Below are 7,301 nucleotides of genomic sequence, written 5' to 3'. Positions count from 1 at the left end.
CCCGAGCTGAGTTTCTAGAATTGTCCCCCTCGTGGTTCCCTCCCAGATCTAGAGGGCACAGTCCTGGGGCTGGCACAGCGGCAGCTGGCCCTGGACAGCTGGCTCCCCCGGAGGGCATTGCCCCAAGCATGGCTGCAGACTTGGGTCCCAGGCCCAGCTCCACTGCCCCCTCCTGCCTGACACTGGGCCGCTTTCTGACCTTCTCTGAGCTGGTTGCATTTCATCACCTGCAAAGAGGGAGCAGTGACACCTGCCAAAGGTTCCGGGAGACACGGTGCCGGCACCTAGCACAGGTTCTATTTTCTGTTACGTTGTTTTCTTTTACTGTTTTGTTATTTATACACTACATGCACGCTTTACCAAATTCAAAAGATATAGAAAGTTTACGATGCTTTCAATGAAATCAGTCTCTCTTTCCTCTCAGTCACACAAATTCCCTCCCCCGAGGCATCCACTATTTCCGGTTTCTTGTACATCCTTCTGGAGACGTCTCTGCCTACAATGCATCAGCAGACATATATTTTTTTCTTTTGTACACAAATAGCAGCTTACTGGTTACATTTGTAGTTTCACTTCCTTTGTCTTGGAGAGCAGTGCATGTCCACACGTAAAAAGCATGCTCATTGTCTTTGCCACATGCCCAGTTTCCATTGTGTGGATGTACCGTCATCTCTTTGATGGATCCCCTGTTCTGGATCCCCTGTTCGTGGATGGGCAGGTTGTTGGCATCGTTTGCTTTCACCAAACAATAGCATGACCCACACATCATTTTGCATGTGAGCGAATGTAGCCAAGGATAAATTCCTAGAAATGGAATCCCTGGCCAGACGACACGTACCTGTGGGACTTCCATAGGATTTGCCAAATTTCCTGCATCAGTGGTTGTTCCAGTGAACACGACCACCACCATCTGAGAGAGTGCCAGCTCTCCCATGTCCTCACCAGCATGCTCCTTGTCAATCTGTGATCTTGTCTAAGTGATCAGTGGGAAAAGAATGGTTTCTCAGGGTACTTAGGGCTGTTTTTTTAGGTGGTTTATCAGGGCCATTACCAGCCACCCTTGGCTACTGAGATTTGCCCCCTCTGCCTTGTCATCCTTCAGGCTTGTGCCCCTCCCATGCCCACCCCTAGGTTTGGGCAGGCCACCTGGGAGTGAGAAAAGCTTGGCTGGCTTCTTGGTAGCCTGGGGGCTCCCTCCGCCCACTGCAGCCTGTTATGGAGGCCTGGGTGGTGGGCAGAGGGCCTCTGTCAGGTCCAGTGTTTGGGTGTTGCTCAAGGCTAATCCCTTCACCTAGTGTGGAGACACACACCCTGAGGCCGGGCCTGGAAGCCCCGGCTGGGCTGCTTTTGTCTGCTTCAGGACCCAGTCCTTGCTCACCTCCAGTGCCAGGGAGCTTACCTCCTCCCAAGGCAGTGCTGTCTGTCTTCAGACTATCCCCGCTGTGAGCAAGGCCTGGCGCCCACCCCTCTGAGCTGCTGGAGTGGCCCTTAGGGCCTAAACCATGGCTATTCTCCCCAGCGCCTTCAGCCCACTCAGCTGCAAGCCCAGCTCCCTCCCCTGCCGTGAGCTCTAGATCCCACACTGACCAGGTCATTGTCCCCTAGAGAGCCTCCACTGTGTCATGGGCCCTTCTGGAGTTGAGCTTCCAGAGCAGGGCTGGGCCTCCCTCCTGTGCTCTGTGCTGCACAGAGCAGACATGCACGGACCAAACCCTCCCTTCTTCTGGGCGCTAGACCTTTAACGATGCCACTCACAATCCCATTAGATTTTTTGGGTCACGCTGCCCTGGTTTCTGGTTCCAAACAACAGAAACCAGCTCTGACTAATTTAAACAGAACGAGGTTCGTTAGAAGGCTATCGAATGTGTCACAGATTCTCTGGGAGGGCTGGAGAACCAGGCCCAAAGGCTACGCCCAGCCAGGAACAACACCCCACATCACACGCTGGAAGTGGCTTGGTGCAGACACCCCTGCCGCCAGCCCTGGCCACAGGCCCCTCATCTCGCGCCGACACTGGACACCGGGTGCTGCCACTCCAGCCCCTGCACTGCTGTGTGCCCCCCTCACAAGAGGCTGGGAAAGCCAGTGACAGTGTTGCCAGCGTCTGTGCTGGGGGCCCACCTCAGAAGATGGAGTTGGGGAGAGAGAGGAGGGCCCTGGACAGAGGAAGGGGGTTCAGGTGCTGGGCATCCCAAAGAGTGACAATTTCTCCAGGTTGCACCCCAGATGACATCCTTTAGCACCCCTAGATGCCACCTGGACTCCGGGCACCCACATAGTTTTCTCATTTGGTTCTCATGACAACCAGTGCTGTCACCCCTTTTCCCTGAGACTCCCGTGACGTTTCGGGCCTCCTGCAGCTCGCTCCTCTTCAGACAAAGGGAGGAGGCTCCGTGGGGGGTGCCGGGCGGGTCTCAGGCTGCTGCCTCCCACTCTCGTCCCGCTGACACGTGAGGGCCTTCCCTCTGCACTGCCCCTTCCCTGGCCCTGTGGCCTCAGAGCATGGGGACTCCTGGGGCAGATGATGGTTGACATGGAGGATTCAGCCAGGGAGGCGAGCCAAGCTTCCAGCACATTCCCAGAAACCAGTCTCTGGGGAGGGGGTGAGTCAGAGGGCGGGGCCTGTAGGGGAGCTTAGCCCTGGCTCCACCATCAGTCCAGACCCTCCCTCTGTAGAGGGCTATGGAGGGGACCCCTTTGCTGAGCAGACCACTGCCCTCATTTCCTATCTCCCTCATTCATTCATTCACTCATTGACTCAGAAGCTCAGTCATCTGCTATGTATTCAGCATTCATTGTGTACCTGCTGTGTGCTAGGCCCTGTGGTGGGCACTGGGGATCCAGAGAAAAACCAGCTGTGGGCCCCACCCTCCAGGGGTTCACAGGTGAAGGGGAGAGATGGACATAAGAGGGTAAGTGCTAGAGCAGAGAAATGAATGAGGAATATAGGGAGGGAGGCGGCTCTGGATCTTCACAGTGAAGTGACCTTTGAGCCGGGTCTGGAAGGATGCACAGGTGTGCACGATGTGGTCCAGGTGGGAAGGGAATGCTCCCAGTGGAGGGAGCAGCCTGAGCCAAAGTGTGCAGGCGTGATGAAGGCTGAGGTGTTCTGGAAACATCCAAAGGAGACGTGTAGGAGGCTTATGGTGTGTGAGACTGGAAAAGCAGATAAGAATCAGCCAATGAAAGACCTTGACCATGGGGAGGGCCTGGATGTTTTCCTGGGCAGGGTTTGAGGGGAGGAGCAACACGGGCAGACTTGGGTGCTGGAAATGCAGTGGGTTGACATTTTGACGTGTTAGCATATGGGTCTCCTTCCCACCCTGAACTTCCTGTGCCCCTCACCCACGTGGGCAGTGGAATAGAGTATTCCTGCCCGCATATTTTTAAGGACCCACAAAAATGGTTTCATTTCTTTTAGAATCAGAAGAAAAAAATGATGTAATAGTAGTGAGTATGTAACAATGAATCCAGCCTGGATTGCATTTGTCTTTATACCAAAGCATATATATAAGTTGTAAAGTAAAAGTTTCAATATCTTGACCCATGCCAATCAAAAGTGTCTGAGGCTCATGAAAGTCACAGTGCTCCCGGGCACAGGACGAGAGGCAGCCCCTGAGTTTCAACGCATGCCTGTGAAATTCACGGTGCATCAGTGAGGATCAGTAACGTTGAAAGAAGAAAGTGTTTGAGTCGCAGAGTGTGGGTCTGGAGAATCAGAGGAGCCTTGGAAGGACCAGCTACCCCGCTAGCCTCTGCCATGGATGGGGAAACAGCCTGAGACAAGGGTGAGCCCCCTGGGTGCTACCCCAGGGAGGGGTGTGGATGCCAAACGGACTGAGATGAGAAACGAGGGTTTGGTCAAGATTACACTGAATGATAGAAAAATAAACTTTTACTTGGGAACTCCTAAGCTTGTGCACTGCATGCCTTGCCCATCACGCAGGGCTATTTTTGAAACTGCATCAGCCAGAGCTCCACTCCATACCCCAATAAACATTTACAAACGCACCCAGTGCGGGCTGGGGGAAATGGGTGAAAGTGGTCAAAAGTTACAGACTTCCAGACAGAAGATAAATAAGTCCTGGGGGTGTAATGTACAGCATGGTGGCTATAGTTAACAATACTGTGTTGTGTATTTGAAAATTGCTAAAGGAGTAGATTTTAAAAGTTCTCATCACAAGAAAAAAATTTGTGACTATGTGAGGTGGTGGATGTTAACTAAACTTACTGTGGTGGTCATTTTGCAATATATGCAAATATCAGATATCAGATCATCATGTTGTACACCTAAAACAAATGCAATATGTGTCAATTATATCTCAATAAAACTGGAAAGAAATTTATTCATTAAAATGCACCCACACCAGGTTCCTCAAAAAGTTAAAAATAGAATTACCACATGATCATGTGATCCATCAATCCCACTTCTGGGTATATAGGCAAAAGAATTGACAACAGGGTCTCGAAGAGATATTTGTACATGCGTGTTCACTGCAGCATTGTTCACAATAGCTAAGAAGTGGAAGCAGCCTAAATGTCCATCGATGGATGAATGGATAAAAATAATGTGGTATAAATAGATACAATGGAATGTTATTCAACCTTAGAAAAGCATGCAATCCTGTCATATGCTACAACATGAATTAACCTTGGGGACGTTATACTCAGTGAAATAAGCCTGTCGGAGGGTTGCTGCGTGCTGCCCCGGATCTGCGATGTCTGGAGGAGTCACACTTGGAGAAACAGAAAGCAGAATGGTGGTGCCAGGGTTCCGGCCTGAGAGGGAGGAGGGGAGTGATTGTTTAATGGGGACAGAGTTTCAGTTTTGCAGGATGAAAAATTCTGGAGATGGTTGCACAACAATGTGCATATATGTAACTGCTGAACTGTGCACTTAAAAATGGTTAAGATGGTAAATTTTATATTACACATTTTTTACCACAATAAAAAAATGCAAATATACCCCAACTTTATAGTATTCTTTTGGCTGTAAAAATATTTGAAAAGAAGAATTTTATAACTTAGCTTTTGAAGCTGTGCGGGTACCAGTAACTCATTTGATTTGCTGCCGGCCTCGACTCCTCTCTAAACATCATGCGCTCTTGGGACTCGAGGGGATTCTTTCAAACTGAGAAAATGTGACCTACAAATTGTTTTCATGCACAGTGACACGTTTTAAAATACTGAATTTAACAAGGGATGAAGCTGACATAATGTTACATTTAGGAGAAATTTAAGTAAACATTTCAATTTTTTTAAATTTTGCAGTTTTAATCTTTTGGAACCAATGCATTTCCCCCCACCAGACTGCAAGGATTTTCCTGAACTGGAGGCCCCATGCCCACAGGGCCTCCTGGGGGACTTTCCTGCCCAGAGGACAGGCCTTCTCATGCCGCCTTCCTGTCCTCCCGCTCAGTGCCACGCCTCAGCCCAGGGCCCCAAGAGAGGACTTCGGGGAGTACACAGGACCAAGAAAGTGAGAGGGACAGCCAAGAGAGGATGTGAGGGAGGAGCAGGGAGGGAGAGGGAGCTGGGCCGAGGTGCGGGGCGGGGTCGCGGTGAGGGCAGCCCCACACAGAGGTCAGAGGGGCCCGGCTGTGAACACACAAATGCTGGGCGCAGGACTCTGGGCTGAGCCCAGGGCCACAGGGAACCCTGGCAGGCTCCGGGCCGAGTGGCAGCAGTGTGCCAAGAGGTCTGGACTCGCCAGTTGTGAGAAGCCGGGAGGGGGCAGGCCGAGAGGCACTCGCAGGCCAGATGGGGCTCTATCCCCAGCTTCCCCCTGCCCCACCAATCTTGACACCCCCACCTGCTCCATTTAGACAGATAGCACTGAACACTATTTTAAAACCGAGGTCCACAGTGAAGAAGGGGCCCCTGGACCAGACCACTGAGCTCAAATCCTGGCTCCGCTACTATAATAGGACCTGCTGTGTGACTGTGGGCAAGTAGCTCAGCCTCTCTGGGCCGCATGTGCCTAATCTGTAAAGTGGGGCAATGGTGGCTGCACCTATAGAGTTGCTGTGAATAGAGCGTGCTGACATCACCAAGCCTCAGGAGGCACTTTCAAGTGCTGAGCACTTCGGGGACATTCTCTCATTAGTCCTCACGGGAGCCAGCGACCGGCTCATCATCCCCCTTCTACGGATGGGAAACCACAGACGGAGCCCTGCCCTGTGCGGCCGTGCCTCATCACCCCGATCCACACGGCTCTGGGACTCAGTGCGTGTCCCGTCTGCTTTGACGGCACCGACTCCTGGCACGGCCCCCACCTCCCTGGGGGGACAGAGAAAAGACCTTCCTCAGAGAGGAGAACAGAAGGAGGAAGGCAGAGGCAGAGAGAGAGAGAGAGGAAGTCAGAAAGAGGAAATACAGAGGGCACTGTTCTAGACCCCAGGCTGAGGTGGGGGGCAGAGGGAGGGGAACGTGGTCCCCCAGTTATCCCCAGGGACCCCTTGTTGGGGGGTGGGGTGGGAACAGGTTGCAGGTCCCTCTGGGCATCTCCGAGGTGACTGAGAGTCGTCTCGGGCAGAAGCCAGGGTGGGCAGAGGCAGGCACAGGGCTGGTGACACGTCCCTCAGGTGCCCTGTGGGCATGGGGATCCCAACATAGCAGGGCGTGGCAGCCAGGAGGAGCTCTGAGGCCTCCCCAGAGCTGCAGTCACTTCATGCCCTCAGCCTCAGCCCCTGTAGGTGAAAACTACTTTCCTACTTTTTAGAGCAGGAAACTGAGACAGGGCAAGGCAAGTGGAGAACCAGGAGTCCTGGGCAGGTGGAAAGCTGAAGTGTGGGAGTCCAGAATCTTGGGTCCAGATCTCTGCCACGCCCTGCAGGAGCAACCAAATGCACACTCTTCCCATGCAGGGAAGAGATGTTTCGAGTGGGCTTCCTGGAAGAGGTGGCACCAGGCTAAACTTGAAGGAGTAGGGGTGGGGCTGGGAAGTGGGGCAAAGGGGCCAGGCACAACTCTCAGGGCATCCCCTGAGCAGAGATGGCCCAGGGCTGGCGGAGACAGATTCCTAGGAGATCCTGGCCTCCAGGGCCGTGGCTGGGCCTCCTCTGGCTCCAGGGGGAGAAGGATGTATGTGTGCAAGACAGGAGGCTTGGCCTGGGGCCAGTGCAGCTGCAGCCAGAACATAAACCTGTCGTGGCTCCTGGCGCCACCGCCTTCCCACTCCAGCCAGGGACAGGACCCTGGCTGGGCTGACAAGAACCAGGAGCCTTGGAGTGAAGGACGGAGCTTGGCAAGGGGCCAGGAGCTGGAGGCGGCTCCTGCTTCTCCGCCTGAGTCCTGCTCGG

The sequence above is a fragment of the Diceros bicornis genome, chromosome 26, assembly GCF_020826845.1.
Source record: "Diceros bicornis minor isolate mBicDic1 chromosome 26, mDicBic1.mat.cur, whole genome shotgun sequence".
NCBI lineage: Eukaryota > Metazoa > Chordata > Mammalia > Perissodactyla > Rhinocerotidae > Diceros > Diceros bicornis.
The sequence above is the reverse complement of the archived record's forward strand: the minus strand, read 5'-3'. Positions refer to the sequence as shown.